Source organism: Thalassophryne amazonica, chromosome 17 (assembly GCF_902500255.1).
Source record: "Thalassophryne amazonica chromosome 17, fThaAma1.1, whole genome shotgun sequence".
Classification (NCBI taxonomy): Eukaryota; Metazoa; Chordata; class Actinopteri; order Batrachoidiformes; family Batrachoididae; genus Thalassophryne; species Thalassophryne amazonica.
The window spans coordinates 38,155,765-38,172,871 of record NC_047119.1 but is presented as its reverse complement, the minus strand read 5'-3'; positions in this window follow the sequence as shown (position 1 = coordinate 38,172,871).

Genomic DNA, 17,107 nt, shown 5'->3' with positions numbered 1-17,107 from the left:
ACATCCTTTCTAGCTTGATCCCTTTATCTGGCCAATTGGTACAAGTCCTTTTCTCCTTCCTTAGTATTGAACGTCTTGTACAGCTTGCTATATAACTTTTTCTTAGCTTTTTACCACTTCTCTTTACACCTTATGTCGCATCTCTTTGTACTCCTGTCTACTTTATTCATCTCTCTGACTATTCAATTGCTTTCGCCAACTTGTTTCTCCTTAAGATTTCCTGAACATCATTGCTCCACCACCAAGTCTCCTTGTCTTTCTTCCACTGTCCAGATGTCACACCCAGTACCTTTCTAGCTGTCTCGCTCACCACATCTGCAGTACTTTTCCAGTTGACCAAAACTGCATCCCCTTCATCCAGTGCCTGTCAATTTTGGGCCATGTTAGTATCTTTTGTAGCTATTCCTTTATCGATTGCTGTCACAAAGTTGGCACAGTGGAATATGTCTGGCATGGTTCGGGCAGGTGGATGTAAAGTAGACCACTTTATTTGAATGCGATGTGTGAAGTCTTGTTGCTAACCAGAGGGTCCTATTGGCCACTAAGGCCATTGTTGCTTGCATGTTGAAGTCTGTCTCACTTATTTATCATTTCCAATTTTTTTCTGAAAAGCTCATGTATGCATGGTCTGAAGTATGTGTTGGGTATACATATTCTTTCATGTGTCCCTTGTGGTACTTCATATTACCTTGGACATTTTAAGGCCCAGTTCCAGTGAGATGTAGCTGTAGCATGAAGCTTTGGTGAGTTTTTGCATGTAGTGTGAAGGAGCTCATAGAACAGTTTTGCAAAGTCCACAAGTGAGCCCACACAGGGACTTGGCTTTCTGCATAGGAGAGTGTTACATTAATTAGCATCTTTGCTGCCCACATTAGTTAATTATGTGAAGGTCATGCTTTTGAATTCTGTGGTCTTCACGTACAACTGGTTATAAATAATACTGATCTGTTTCTGGAGCAGTTTCTACATTTGTACAGCAGAATTTAATAAAATTGTGTTAAATTCACAGCTTTGGACTGTTTATTTTTATTACCTCAAAACTTTTATTTTGGATTAGTGTAAATTTGTATTTCAAAAATCAAAGTTAAAGGTGATGTAAGCCATTTGTGCTGGTTATTTAAACGGGTTTTTTGCTCTCACTGGGAAAATCCTGGCAAATCAAACAGATTACATTGAATTATAATGAATGCCACTTCAGAAAGTAATGGCCAAAATGAAAGTGTGACACCACAATAAAGCCACATTCACAGTTTTTTTGGAATGTGACCCATATGTCAGTTGACATTCAGGCACACTTATGACCCATGAGCAACACAGGGAAATGTTACATGATGGGAAACATCAGTGACTCAGCAAAAAAAAAAAAAAAAAAAAAAAAATCCCAATTGAATGGATTAAAATTTAAATATAGGGTGGCAGGGTGAGAAGGGGGTGGGGTTTAAAAATTAATATGTAAAACTTTTTTAACCCCTCAGCCCACCAAGGCTGCAAGGATACTGTCATCTGTCCTTCAAAATGGGACGACGATCTATGGGAAAAAAAAAAAATACAGGATAAGTGAAGATCACATTAGTGTCAAAGCCTAATGTGAGGGTCAACACATCAAATATACTTATACAAATAATGTAAATCTATGTATTTTGTTTATTTCTCAGCATTCTTTGAGCTATAAATGAGTTTCATTTGTTAGCTTTTAAACTTTTAGACATAATTAGCTTAAACGCTTGTCTTCAAGGTTTGAGTTTATCTGTTATAAGAACAAGATAGCATAGCCTTGTTAGCCAAACATCTTTTTGATTGATTTATACTGTTTGACTTTGGGATTTTTAAACTTTATTTTCAGATGTTTTCAGGATTTTCCTGCCCATTGCATCACTGATGTCACAGAATAGCTTCTCAGCTTTTTGATTTCTGACCTTAGCTAGCTAACTTTAACCATCTTTTAGTTTAGCAGATAACACAAGCAAAGTACGCGCTGAGGCACGTACAGACACTGCACTCACGGTAGCCTTTAAATGTGATATTCATCATTTCATATGGATGCACATTCTTGAAGTGCCCAGCAGATGTCACTATTCATGCGGTTCTGTTATTTAATACCTGTTTAACTTTCAAATTCGGCTGTAAGTATTTCATTTTAACATACTGCATATTTGACTTTTACCATTGGATTGTAGTACAAGTCATAATACACAGACACAATCTTTCACATGCTTTCAATATATTTCTATTTTTATGTGACTTTCATATAAAAGTTTGTCTCATATGTTTGAGAGATTCAGTGAATGACAATAGAAAAAATTCAGCAGTGAACATGCAGATTTTCTCTCTGACTGGAGGTCTGGCTCTGCTGTGCTGGCCCAGGCGCCTGTGATCCATCATTACCAGATGCAGCCAATGCACAGTCACCTCAGCCCCTCACTTCTCCGCAGGCTGTCCGCTAATTAGAAGAAGCACACAGTTGTGAAGTAGAGGCGGTGTAATAACATTTACAAGTTATACATGCACGCTCAACATGGAGCAGGGATACTTTAGATTTAGCTCAGGGAAAGTATGTATGAATGTGTCGTTATATCAAAAGTTTTACCACAAAACAACTCAAAAGTCCAAAATTTAAACCAAAAGTGCAGCAAAGATCATTTTAGTGGAAAGTTGTAAACATGATACACAGTGTGCATTTAAAGATTGAAGCAGCATTACTTAAGAAACATTTTTGCAACAAATGATGTTGCACTCCCCTTCCTGGCCTGATCAGTAGCAGGATTAAACAAACTAAAGAATATTTTGAATAATAATCATAATAATAATAATAATAATAATAATACATTTATTTATAAAGTGTTTCCACATGAGAAACGTCAAAGTGCTTTACAATACAGAACATTAAAACACAAACACATTAACAATTTAAAATGTACAAAAAGAATATCCTAATGGCCAAAAAAACAAACAAACTCACTTTTACTCTGTGGAATACTGGTTGTATTATTATTATTATTATTATTAAATAAAACTCAACATGTTCATAAATTGCCTATCCAGATGCATATCCTGGATTTATCACTTCAACACCACTGAGAGAGACAGAGAGAGAAAAATAGATAATCTCAAAGTAGCATTGCAGTGCAAATAGGTTACCCCATTGTCCCGCCGCTAGATACTGGCATCTTATTTAACAAAGCAACTTTGGGGAGTTAAAAACAAAAAAACTTCAAATTACTTTTTGTAGTAAAAATTACTTTGACCATCTAACCCTTAATAAATGTTTTTGTTTTTTAAATTAAATGTTGGCTTATGTAATATATTTATAAAGTTTGGTAATGGCAAATGTTATTGAACTTAAGAAAATTTTGCTTAATAAAAAAATCAAACAAATAAACAAAGAACATTGATTTAACTTTTCAATACCTAAATCCCATTTTCTGCCAAATGTGAGAAATTTAAAAAAAAAAAATTAACAGCAAATGAAAGGGAGACACCGTCATTAATCCAACTTCGAGGCTTAGTTAAGAAACCTCAAACATGCAGTTTCTCCATTTCTCCTCACCGTAATTGTCAATAAATTGTTAATTTTCTTTTTGCCTGCTTAATTCTCAGTTTATGGATGTTGAACCCAAATGTAAGATGCTTATGATTAAGCCCGAAACTAGAAAAAATAGATAATGGGAAACAACAGTAACAAAGGGAATTAAACAGGACTAAAATTTAATTACTTAAGGGTTGAAAGGTGAAAAAAGTCAGTGAAAAACATATATGATGGGTGAAATACAGATATAAACACTGGAAACATGAAGTAAACAAATGTATTTGTCATTGCTACAGTGAAGGCAGCTGTTGAAGCAGGAATAAACGTCATTAGCAAACAAAATCTAGCAAGCAAGCCCCAACTTTGCTTGCTAACTCCTGTTAGCATCTAACATTAGTGTGATATTCAGAAGGCAAAAGCAGCATTAATTTACAATTTGTTTTATTTTGAAGCAGCAGGACCTTCATGGCCGGGACGATGGTGGGGGATCAAACCCACGCGGCTCGCACCAAAAGACTGTTCCTCTACCAGGTCAGCCAAAGGGGAACTCCCCGTTAGCCAAGCTAGCGGGAACATCTTTTCAATTGGGACCCGGGACTTTCATCCCGCTATACATCTCCCCACCATTTTTGACTTCGTCCCGAAGTCACAGGTGCATGTTAGCATACTCTGTGATCCACATCCTGTTCGTGACGCCAGATTGAAGCAGCAGGACCTTTGTGGCCGGGGCGACAGTGGGGGATCAAACCCACGCGGCTCGCACCAAAAGACCGTTCCTCTACCAGGTCAGCCAAAGGGGAACTCCCCGTTAGCCAAGCTAGCGGGAACGTCTTTTCAATTGGGACCTGGGACTTTCATCCCGCTACAATTTGGTTTCTCACTGGATTGCTCAGTTATGTAAACTCTTAAAATATCTTTTGTGAATTGTTTCTGTTACCCTGTACTTCTCCACTGCAAATTCCGTCATCAAACAAAAAAGCAGGGAGTCTTTTGTACCCGTGTTCCCGCTGCACAAATGGCCGTAGCACAGCCTGTTAGTTTTGCGAATTGATCGACTTTGTTGTTGTTGTGGTAGTTCACGTGACTGTAGTCCTCGTTCAGCTTTTCTGTTTTACCTCAGCACTAGAGGTGGGCGGATCAATCCTAATATTGATAATATCGATACCAATGCTGGTATTGATATTGAACGATCCTCGTGTAAAAAGATCGATACTCAAGCTTTTTTCTCTCCCGCACACACTGACTGCTGTGCACGCAGATTCATCAAAGTCTACTCCCTGTCAGTGAGAGCAGCACTGCACTGTGTCACACAACACGGAGCAGCGCACCCTCCCCCCTCTGGTCTTTTGTTGTTGCGCCGTCACATGGCTCAGTGGCACCAGCCAACAGCCATGCAGGTAGGCTCAGCCTGGCCCGCCCACTCAGCGCTCTCCTCGAGTCAGCCCTCTACCTCAGGAGATTTTGTTTTAAGTTGTGTTGAGTGATATTTTTTAAAACAAAAATGTTGATTGTGATAATAAAGTATTTTGTTGTCACGTACAATGTTTGGCAAAATTCTATCCTAGGTCTTTTGGATCCTATGGATCTATGACGCTTAAATATGAAAAAGTATCGGTATCGGTATCAATATCGGCAATACTGGGCCTGTATTTACTTGGTATCGGATCAATAGCAAAATTCCCGGTATCGCCCACCTCTACTCAGCACTGCTTCGCCTTGTATTTAATTTGTCAGTCCATGTTACGTTCATCTCCATTGCAATTATTCCACTAATTTAACTAATTTCTTACTTTCATTTTCATAAATAGTGTTTGTGTTTTTCTGTGTGAGTTTGACCAATCAGCATCGAGCTCTGCTTATGCCATTTCAAGGCTACTCAGGAGTATATATCCTGCAGCAGTTACTTGCATTGCCCTGAAAAAAAGGTTCTGAATAAATAAACAAAATTTAATTTACTTTTCAGGGCAGTGCCAGACCTCTGAAAATGGCCTGTATGTTACTGTGGTGGAAACGGGCTTTTTATGAGTGCAGATCTCCAAAACATGTTGTCTCTGCCCTTTTATGACCTAACAGGTATGTGGGATTACCAGGTCTGAATAGGCTCAGCTTTTTCACCAAAAATCTGCCACCTCTATTCTCCAATATTCATGACTGTGACGTTCTTCATCTCCAAACTGTGTGCGCAGTAGAAAAAAAAAAAAGAAAAAAAAAATCAGTATCCAAGTGAAGCAGTGTTTTTGTATGGCATGTGGGCACAAGCTGCACTTCGTCATCAGCTGCCAGAAATCTAATTATTTAGTGAAAAATGTCAGTAAACTTCTTTCCGGTAATCTGCGGCATGTCACAGTCTGTAGCACCCACATTCGGGTGGAACCACGTCTTACCAAATCAACCACGCGCTACCGAAGCTACACTTGGCACCTGGTTTATTTTGCCGATTTGACAGCGGTATGGTGATTTCATTGTTAGTGGGAATTCTTGAAGCTCAGCCAAAATTTGGAAGTCACGAACATCCAAATGAGGAATAGTAGAGTTCTCCATCTATCACAGATAGATGCCCCTTGGCTTTGCTTTTATTTAAATGCACACATACCTATATCTTTCTTACCAAGATTGTGTAGACTAGTGTTATTGAATTCTTATTTTTTTGCATTGATTTGACCCAGAAGGCCTTTGCATACAAGGTTATTTTCATTGAGCTGCTCCTTTAATTATTAAATATTTCCACAGTCTGGGCGCACCACAAGGTCTTTGTTTCGACAAACCAGTTTTAAAGGCCACCTTTGGCCTTTAACAACGGCTCAGCTTTATTGAAAAGTGTCTGTTTCATTTTCACAGACATTCCCCGCAGGCGGATCAGATAGCTGTTCGAAGCATTGCCTCCTGCCCCTCCCCTTCACCCTGTCAGGCTGGGATCATGACCCAATGACGTGTGATCCTCGACTACACCCATACGTGAGCTGACGACTTGTTCCAGTCACTGGTTTTTCAAATTAAATTTGACCACTCTCTGAATGATTTTGTTACTACATCCCTATGCCAGCTTGAAAAACCTGAAAAATAAACAATATCTAATCTTAAATCTTACAGAGCCTACTATTAGAACAGTTTCAGTACAGTTTGTGTCACAGACCTTCATAGCTCTTTAAGCACAGGACAGCGCCCCCCAGTGCTATATTTTAAGCTCTATGCTTGGTTTATTTAATTTGTTGTTAACTGTTTTTACTTTTTATATTTTTTGGTGGTCATGGCCAAGGTTATACAGCAGGTTGTTCTGAACTAAACGATCAAAGGTTTGATTCCCTGTCTGCTGTCATTGTGACTCTGCTCAAGTTATGAATCTTAATTGCTCTCAGTGTGATGATCAGCACTGTGTATTGAAGCTTGTGGCATAAATCTGGTAATCAGTTTGATTTTAAGAGCCTGAAGGGCATTTTCTTAATTTTAGCATACCTCAAGAGATTCCCCTTTTAAGGTACTTTCTTTTAGTATAATGCCCATATGTTGCATTTCAAAATGTTAAGAACAAACTCACCTTTCTGAATGTGAGACATATATTTGTCTAGGTCACTGTACACACATGATCTAATATAACTTAGGCAAAGCCTTGGACCGAACATCGACATAGGCTGATCTAAGTATGTCATGTTGACTGTTTGTGATACACCATAAGCAGTGATGCCGGTAACGCGTTACTTAGTAACGCGTTACTTACTCTAATCTGACCACTTTTTTTAGTAACGAGTAATCTAACGCGTTAATCTTTCCAAATCAGTAATCAGATTAAAGTTACTTCTCCATGTCACTGTGCGTTACTATTATTTTTCATTGTGGGTCGATAGCAGCATTAAACTTGGTCCGTGAGCAGGGGGTCGGGGTTCGACTGAACTACACACTTTAAGCGAGCTGTGAGCTTTTCATCCGCGTTTTTTTGCAGCTGCTCGACTCGTCCTCACCTCTTAAAGCGCGGTGATCAGCACACCTGCACTGAGCTTTACAAAGACATTTTTATACTTTTTTTCCCTCCTTTATTTAGAATTCTGAGCTGAGCCGCTCTGTATCTGCTCGTTAAAAACAGCTGATCCTCCGCGACGCGTCAACAACTAACACTGTTTTCCACTCAAATGCACCTAAACTCTCTTTCTGAGGACCACATGATGTGAAAACGCAATAAAACTTTCTTACCTGTAAATCTGGTCCTGTTTTCTGCATAAATAAATGTTATCCATTCTTTGTGCTCAAACGCCAAAGCAGGGGCGAATCCAGATGGAATGGGGGTGTGGGGCAAGGATGTGCCCCCCTCCCCCACAACACCCCTAGATTAAAGGTCCAGTTTTGAAGCTGTTTTGTACTACAACTACTAATACTGCTTAAAATAATAATAATTTCGACAAGTAAAATGTTTAGAGAATTTAAATGTTAGAAAAATGTTAGAATTTAATAGTTACATTTATAAACAATGTAGGTTTGAAATTGCAAGTTGTACTGTTACAGTGCTGTCAACAGTTAAATATGAGGTCAAGAAAGAGGTCTTTATTTTACTTTTATAAAACAAGTATTTGTTTTCATTGAAGTCAAGAAAGGGTGACTATAAAGTGAGTTTTGGCAAAACAGGTATCATTGTCATGTTGACATGGATTGTTGTCAGCAGCTGGGGAAAGTAACTAAAAAAGTAACTAGTAATCTAACTTAGTTACTTTTACAATTGAGTAATCAGTAAAGTAACTAAGTTACTTTTTCAAGTAGTAATCAGTAATCAGTAATTGGATTACTTTTTCAAAGTAACTGTGGCAACACTGACCATAAGTTCAAAATTGCTTGGCTGTATGAAGGTCTTGAGATGAAGGTACTATAAATAGATTGACACAATTTGTTAATGATAAGCCATTGTAGGCTTTAATGGTACATACATATGGATTTATTAAAGGTATTCATGAAAATATCATTAAGTAGAATATGAAGAATAGAAACTTCTTTATTCTCGAGATCGACAGATTTATTGAATGTTCAATGTAATTTGCAACAACAGTAAATAATATGTTTGCATCACCGACATTAAAGAGCGAAGCCCCTCACCATCTTACCATGTCATTTAGGTTCTTCAGACTTTTTTCAGTAAAATGGTTCTGGGGAGCATTAGCATGGCTAAAAACCTTCATCAGCCCCCCTCCCCCCCAACCAGGGCCCTCTTGACGCCCCCACATGCCTGGAAGCCCCTCACCATATCACCATGTCATTTAGGTCCTTCAAACGTTTTTCAGTAAAATGGTTCTGGGAAGCATTAGCATGGCTAAAACCCTTCAGTCCCAACCAGGGCCCTCTTGACCCCCCACCATTTTAAGCATACAAAACACACATACAATAAACAAAACATGTCACAGCACCACTAGGTATTAAAAGCCAGCTTATTTTTTTTGTTTTGTTTTGTTATTGCTTAAATTTAAATAGTTTGGGCACTACCCACTACTTACTTTGAAGTCTGAGACGCATTTTCTGTCTGTTGACTTGGTCACACATCCGGGCACTCCATCTGTGAGGTTTTGGCAATGTGCCTAGCAACACCAGTGACTGATCTGACACAGAGGCAAACTGAAAGTGATGTTCCGTAACCTTATCCTTCTTTTTTTTTTCTGTGACAGAATCAGTTGTTCCCCAATGCTATTTTAGATCACATCATGTGACCTTCAGTTCTAGGGGTCCTTACGGTGGATGAGGCAGACACTGATCTGATGAGGAAACAACACCCGAAGTGACGTCGTCCTTGTGGATGAAACGGATGGCATGGCACATGTGACCATTCAAAATGGCGGCCCCCATGGTTCTAGGGGTCCTCATGGAAGATGACGTGGATGACCCAGTTGGATTTATTTATTTGGCTTCAGTCTCACTCGATGTTCATTATTAATAGATTTATGATGAAATGTTGATCAGGATGCAGGAGATAGTCATTGGGGTTCTAAGGGTTAAAGGACAACACCAGCCATTTCAATGTTTGGAGCCCATAAGAGGCTCTGAGGTTCATTGGTGCCTGTGCTTATTTCTGAATTCTGCATGAAGCGAGTGAGAGTCTACAACTCCCCTTCGACAGTTGCATCACCAGGTTGGTACCCATTAAAAGCTGAGGGGACTGGAAGGATGCAGATAATGTGTTTTGTCCAAGGTGCCATAACTGGGCTTGAACTCAGATCTACATATTGGTAGTCCAACTCCAGTCTTACTGAGCTTCCTGTTTTGTCAGTTTATATGCAAGTATGCTTAAATGTGTAGTCTATCCTGGCAGTTTGTTAAATCTTATATAAAGAAATGCTATTTTTGAGGTTGGTCCTTCTATAGCAACAATATTTGACAGTTTTTGCAGACTTACTGCAGATTAATTTGGTCACCGTGACATCCTCTGACTTGTGCAAGTGTTGGAGATGGTTATAGGGATGTTATTGGGGTGTAGTTACATGTAATCAGCCATTTAGACACATTGGGTTATCCATTATAAGAAGGGTTGTTGGATTTGACCCCCAAGACTTTTCAACATTTAAAAGGACAAATTAAAAAAAAAGACTTTTACTTTATTATCCATGATCATTTTAATGGGTGTTTGTTTACCAAAAATGGTGAATGATGGTTGTTTTCATTCATGTTGGTGCAGGTGTCCAAAGACATGCAGGTTAGGTGAATTGGAAACTTTATAATTGTCCAGGTCTCCCTTGTAAAAGAGATCTTGATCTCAATGGGACTAACAGGGTTAAATAAATGTTAAATTAAATTAAATGTGGTACCTGGACCACCACCCCTCTGAGTCTGGTCTGCTTGAGGTTTCTTCCTCAAAGACACCTGAGGGAGTTGTTCCTGACCGCTGTTGCCTACGTGCTTGCTCAGGGAAGTTGATTAAGGTTGGACCATACCCCTGTGAAGCACCTCTGGGCAACGTATGTTATGATTTGGAGTGATATAAATAAAATTAATTGAATTCTGTGTTAGATGGAAGCTAAAAATGCATTCCTGAGAAAAGAACCTGATCAGTCATGCTTTTTATTAAGACAGATTACCACTGTGAAGATACTTTCAAATACCAGGCAGTTGATTTTACTATTTTACAAGATTCAACCGAAGGCTGCAGCACCATGAAAGGCTGGTGAAAGTGATTGTAACATCTCCATTTCAGTGCTATGATTACAAAAATGGTTGCCAGAAACCATATTTAGGGCCACACATCATAATATCTACCACTTTTATATCACTGATCAAAAGTGTCTTCTAAATACCTGTCCTATTTACTGCACTCGGTTTATAAAAGGGACATACGACCAATATTGTAGGGAAAAATACATCTCAGGATATGTAAATCAGTCGAGCAAATTTCCATTCCATCTTTAATCCTTTCTCAAAATCTAATTTTGGCTCCCATGGTCTCAGAAATAAGATAATTTCAGGCTGACAAAATTGCATTATGAGAATGGCGGGGAGCGAAGTGATTGAAAGAGCAATAAGAGATGATGACTAAGGAGAACAGCTCTGGACTTTCAGCTCCACAGTATACCTGTGACTGTAAATAGATCAGGTGGCTCTGTGGGACAGGAGTTGGACCACCAAGATATAGACAGAGGTTCAGTTCCAGGTGTGTCTATGCCCACTTCACCTGCATCATTCCAGTCCATCCAGGTGCAAGTGGATACTGGCCTTGGCTGGAGGAGTCACCTGTGATGGACTGATGTCCAATTTAGGGGAAGATGTAGACTCTCATCCATTTAACGTCATGAGATCTGGGCATAAACCCTGGTTCAATGGATTTTAATGCCAGAAAACAGATCAGATCAAGACTGGAGTCTCCCATGTGCCTTCTGGCAAACTGTAGATAAAATTTCACATCTTTTGGACTCTATCTATCTATCTATCTACAGTATTATATATATATATATATATATATATATATATATATATATATATATATATATATATATATATATATATATATCTGTCTATCTATTTCCCGGTTCCTTATGTATGTTCTGTATGTATGTACTGCCCCTTTCCAAGAATCAAAATGTTATGTTCCTCATTTTGAAAGACAGCATCTTGTGAAGGGACCCCAAACGTAGCTTGCACGACACTTTTATACAATGTGGGCGTTACAGTGGGTGTGGTTTAGAACTCACAATTCTAATGTTACTGTCTCTCACAAACAGGGACAGCTCATCCCTTATCTACAACTTGCACATGCGTGATGGAACTGAAACTTAACTCAGGATGGAGGAGGATTTTATTAAAGAGAAGACCTGAAAGTTCTACTACAATTTGCCAGAAGGTACATCTGAGATGCAAACCTAGATTTTATGTTTTGGTGAAAGAAAACCCTCCATCGTGAGGCTGTATAACTGGGGATACAAAATGCAAAACTTGCACTATGCACAATTTCTCCAGTCACAGCCACAGAAGCCTGTAATGTCTTCTGGGTTGTCTAGGTGTCTTTCCTCACTCTCTTCTTCTTGCACAGTCACTCAGTTTTTGAGAACTGTCTACTCCACACCTATTTACCACAGAGTGCCATATTGTTTGTGTTTCTTCATAACTGATGTAAATAAAGCTCAAGACATATTCAGTGACTTGGAAATGTTCATGTATCCATCCCCTGACTTGTCTGAAGAAAACTGTCAATTAAACTGATTATTTACAGGTATTACACCAAAGGGGCTGATTACTTACGCAACCCGTCATCATGGCTTTTATATTTTTAATTAATTTATATCAAGTTGTAGAGATTTGCTTTTAGTTTGAGTTTAAGGAAGATAATTTTAAAAACATTTATATTGAGAAGCCTGATTTACTTTTTGTATTGAAATGCCATAAACAAATTAAAATGCGTGAAATACCACTTTTGCAAGCCACTATGTGTATATATATTATATATATATATATATATATATTAAAATGCGTGAAATACCACACAAGCCATTGTGTGTATATATATATATATACATGCACCCCAAGGGTATCAAATACATCAGAGCATACACTATATTTTGAACAAGACCAGACTACATGCATACATATGTTGGTGGGGGCGAGGTTTAATTTGGCGTGCTACATCAGGAATTCCCTTGTAACAGACGTTGTGTTACATTTGCACACTTTGGTCCAAGCTGACTTGGAATCACATTTACACACTTCTGCTAAGAGCTTACATGAAGGACACAGACATGAGTAGCCAGCAGTTGAGGTCTTGATCTTTTAGTTGGGACAACGTGCTCTCCCAACAGAGCTGTGCTGACCATGTTCCAGAAGAATAAACATCAGTGGCATTTATACCTTTCACAGAATTTAACAGGCTTTAAGAACACACCACATTGTTACGCTGCAGTATCCAACAAGGGCAGGTATGACCTGGCTGCATAAACACACCCAGCCTGCATACTTTTGTGCACCGCGCTGGTATAAATGCACAAATCTGGTGAGAACCCCCCCTTAGCTAGCATTCCAATGTCAGCAGCCTTCGCTGTGAATGACTTTCAGCAGGAAAGTCTCCACAGGTCACAGACATTGCTAACCTTCATGCTGAGAAACATCACTATGAAAACACGAATGAAAAAAACCTTTTTTTCCCATACCAACACATGCAGTGTGTGACTCACGATGAACTCACATGCACTCGCAGGCCTTTCTGTACAAGTGTTAGTTTGTGTATTTGTGTTTGCAGAGGTCATATACACAAAAAAGTTCAACCAGGTGCCACACACAGACCTACAATAAGAATAACTCAGACCTCCCACGTCTTTCTGGGTCCAAGTCAGGCTGTCATCATGCATCTTCTTCACACCCTTCTCTCTCTCTCGCTCTTGCTCGCTATCTCAAATCCCATTTGACCGTAATTTGTGTATTTTTCTCTGTGGTCAGATCTTTTATTACTGGCTATTCTTCTTCTAACCTCAGCTTTGGTCCCATCTACGGGGCTACATCTGAGGCCAGCTGGGATAGTTCACGCTGGAGTTTTGGACTCGGCGATTGAAAAGGAGAGACTGAGAAATAAACTGCTCGCTTCGGGGAGAGGTAAACATTTACTTTTCCATGAGGAGTTGGAACTAGTGTTACAACCAGAGAGGAAGCAGAGCCAAAACTAGGGCCTTGATTATACTTTCTCCTGGGGCTGTTATGTATGACGCCCACACTTCCACTAGCGATGCTTCATTCATCAGTAAACAATTCTTGAAGATCTCTCAAGTAAATAAAGATCTGAGCCTTCTTTGTCATCATCTCCGTCTGATTCCCTGTTTGTTTATATGTTACTTTTGACCATGTACTTTTGGGGGTGTGAGGTCTGGTGGCTGCCCCCAGTTGTTTGGGATCTCCACAGCAGATCCGGTACAGATCCAGGTTGGGAATTGACATACGTATTTTACACTAGATGCCCACCCTGGTACAGCTCCTGTTCTACTTGAAGAAACCTGCTCACAGCTCCTTGTCTTCCAAAGTGGTCTCCCAGCCAAGTACCAATCAGGACTTACTTTGCTTCATTTCTGTGATTTAACACACATCCACTGCACTAAATCTAACAGTCTATTCAACTCTATGTTTATTCAAGTCCGTTTTGAGCCATTGCCACTTCAACTCTTCCAAAGCATTTGACTCCCTGATATTTTACCCAGTCCAGCCACAATGACGAAGCCCTACAGTGCAGTCAGTGAAATAAACCAAACATTATGAAGTACCGGCCAACATACTGACTTGCAGGCTGGTGGAATATAGAAATATAGAAGCTCAAAATATCTAAATCACCCCTCATACATCGCGGAGAAGCTGCTAGTGTATCGCTGGGCCGACACGTACAGATGGACAAATTCATTCACCGTTGCATGTCTTTGGAGGTGGGAGGGATCGGGTGCACCAGGAGGGAACCCATGTGAGCACAGGTAGAATATGCAACTCCATGTACAAAGGAATGGTCTGGATCCACGTGCTGGATGGAGTGGATGATTTCTGTGGCGAACACAGGACGGACTGTGCTGTAGGAACAGATCCAACCAGTGGCTCGATGACCCCTCCCAACCCCTGATGGTGGTTGGATGCCTGCATGGACTCTCATCAATTGTTGTTGCATTATCTTCTGTATTGTAAACCTTTTTGGTTGAATGGCCTAGCAGTGGGTCACCGCTTTGAGTCTGGTCTGCTTGAGGTTTCTTCCTCAAATCATCAGAGGGCGTTTTTCTTTACCACTGTCACCTGTGTGCCTGCTCTAGGGGTTGGTAAGGTTAGACCTTACTTGTGTGAAGAGCCTTGTAGCAGCTTTGTTGTGATTTGGCGCTATATAAACTAAATAAATGGTGGGAAACGAATCAGAGACCTTCTCGGTATGAGGCAACAGTGCTAATCACTAAGCCAACATGCCAACCCCCAAAAATGAGTGACTTTTTTACCTGAATGAGTCAACGAGCACCATTTCCATAACATAAATGACTTACTCATGGCATTTATCATTAGGATGTTCTTTGAAATAGTTGGTGGCAAACCACGTGTGAAATGGTCACCAAGAGGACAGATCTTATATTGCCTGTTGCTCGTTATTATTTTCTTGTACTATTTATCTTTGTTTGTTTGCATGTTTAAATGAACTGGTCCAAACCTTTGCTTTTAAAGCATTATGATCCATGTCAAATTATGAATTTAACATTTAAAGGTTGCAGTCAGTGCAGGATCTGCATATTGCTTGAAAGCCAACATTACTCCGAAGTACGGCGGAAGAGCAAAGGTAAAAATACTGCAACTTCAATTTCACCATATTTGAAGATGCAGCCATTTAAATTGACCCCGACTTCTCTCATCTCAGTAGACACTTAATTTGTGTCCAGAACGAACAAGAAGTTTATTTCTGAGTGTAGAAATTCTAAAAGTGAGATGGATTTGTTTGTGGTACAGGATGTCATTATAGTCTTTAAATAAGCTGCTAATGGAAGAGGACGGAAGGACTGTAATGCCGTGTCACAACACGAGCGCTAACTGGCACTTTGATGGCAGTGTTTTATTATAGAATGCATTCATAACACAGGAAAAAACAAAGGATTGTAAAGAACAATATGCTGCACCCGTGCCGTCTGATTATACGTCTGGTGGTAAAATGTTTGTGGAGAAAAGTTGTGCCTTGGCACTCAAAACATCAAATTGTGCTTCTGTGCGTTGCGTTAGCTGCCTCACTGACCCTAATTTAAAATGACTCCATTGTCTTGGGGAACACAGATGTATATCAGGTGTAAATGAAGTCGGACAGCCACTTTAGCTGAGGAGATGAGGTGAGTATAGCCACGGATTAGTCTGCTTGGATGAGGTGAATCATCAGTCCAAAGTGCACACAGACACACAAAAGTGCACAAAGAAGCATGCATACACCCACAGAACACTCAGACCTGTTTGCTGGTATCTGTTAATCTGTAAAGAACGTGTGCACATACACGCATATGCCATCAGTAGAACACCATTTAAACAAAAGATCAAAGATGTTAACTCGTCCTGGTTGAGCTTCCTCACTGGTTATTTTGGTATTCATGATTTTATTGTGTAGTGAACTTTGTAGATTGTCAACATAATTATTCACAACTGTAAATTGTACATGTCAGGAAAAATTCTGTCCTCCCGGCAAACTTTCATATCTTAAAATTCAAGAACGGTAAAACTCTTAAAATTGAAAATTTATGCATTAATAATGGGAGGTCAGCGATCTGTGTGCCAAAAAAAACAAAAATGAAAAAATCATGCATTTCTGATGTTCATAAATGCCCTTTTTCGGTTTCCAGTAGGAAATGTGCCAGAAGCCCTGAAATGTTCACATCATCCACTAGTTGGAAACAAAAGATGCTCAGCAAAGTCTTGACTTTTTATTAGATTAGATTCGATTTGATAGAACTTTATTAAACCCTTGGGAAGACTCCCTCAGGGAATTTGAGGTTCCAGAAGCATTATATAGCAGCACACAGGGTAAGAAGCACACAGAGTATCAAAAGTAGAAGTAAAAAACAATCTGCAAAATGTAAATACAAATATATTCATTATGTTCAAATATTATATTTTATTATATAACGGCTGAGTGGATCCTTGTCATTTGATTGGTGGGTTGTATGTCACGTGACATGGATTATTCATACCATTTGCTATTGTGTTTCATTTACCGTGCAATAGTTCTTTTTAGCGTGCAATTTTGGTACTATATGAAATGTGCTATTGCACGCCCTGACCACCACGCATGAGCACACTACCGGGGGCAGCGTTTAGCTAAACATGCCGGAGTTTGTTTTCCTGGTTGATGACGATTTGAACGAACTAATGGATGGTGCTAATTCTTCCGACACAATAAAACAAATTCACTGAGCCATCTGGAGGCATGAAGAGCTGTCAGGATGAAAAGCTGGACAAAATTCTGAAGTGATTTTTCGCTGGACTGAGGAACTACACTGTCTGTTTTTTTTTTTTTTTGGAAGTACACAGTCAGTGCACGGCATCACAGACAAACTGTTTTTCAAAGTTGACTGACAACAATTTTGGACTCCTCTTTAAAGTTCATGTTGGACTGTTGATGTCAAAGCACCAGTGGAACAGCAAAGTCTA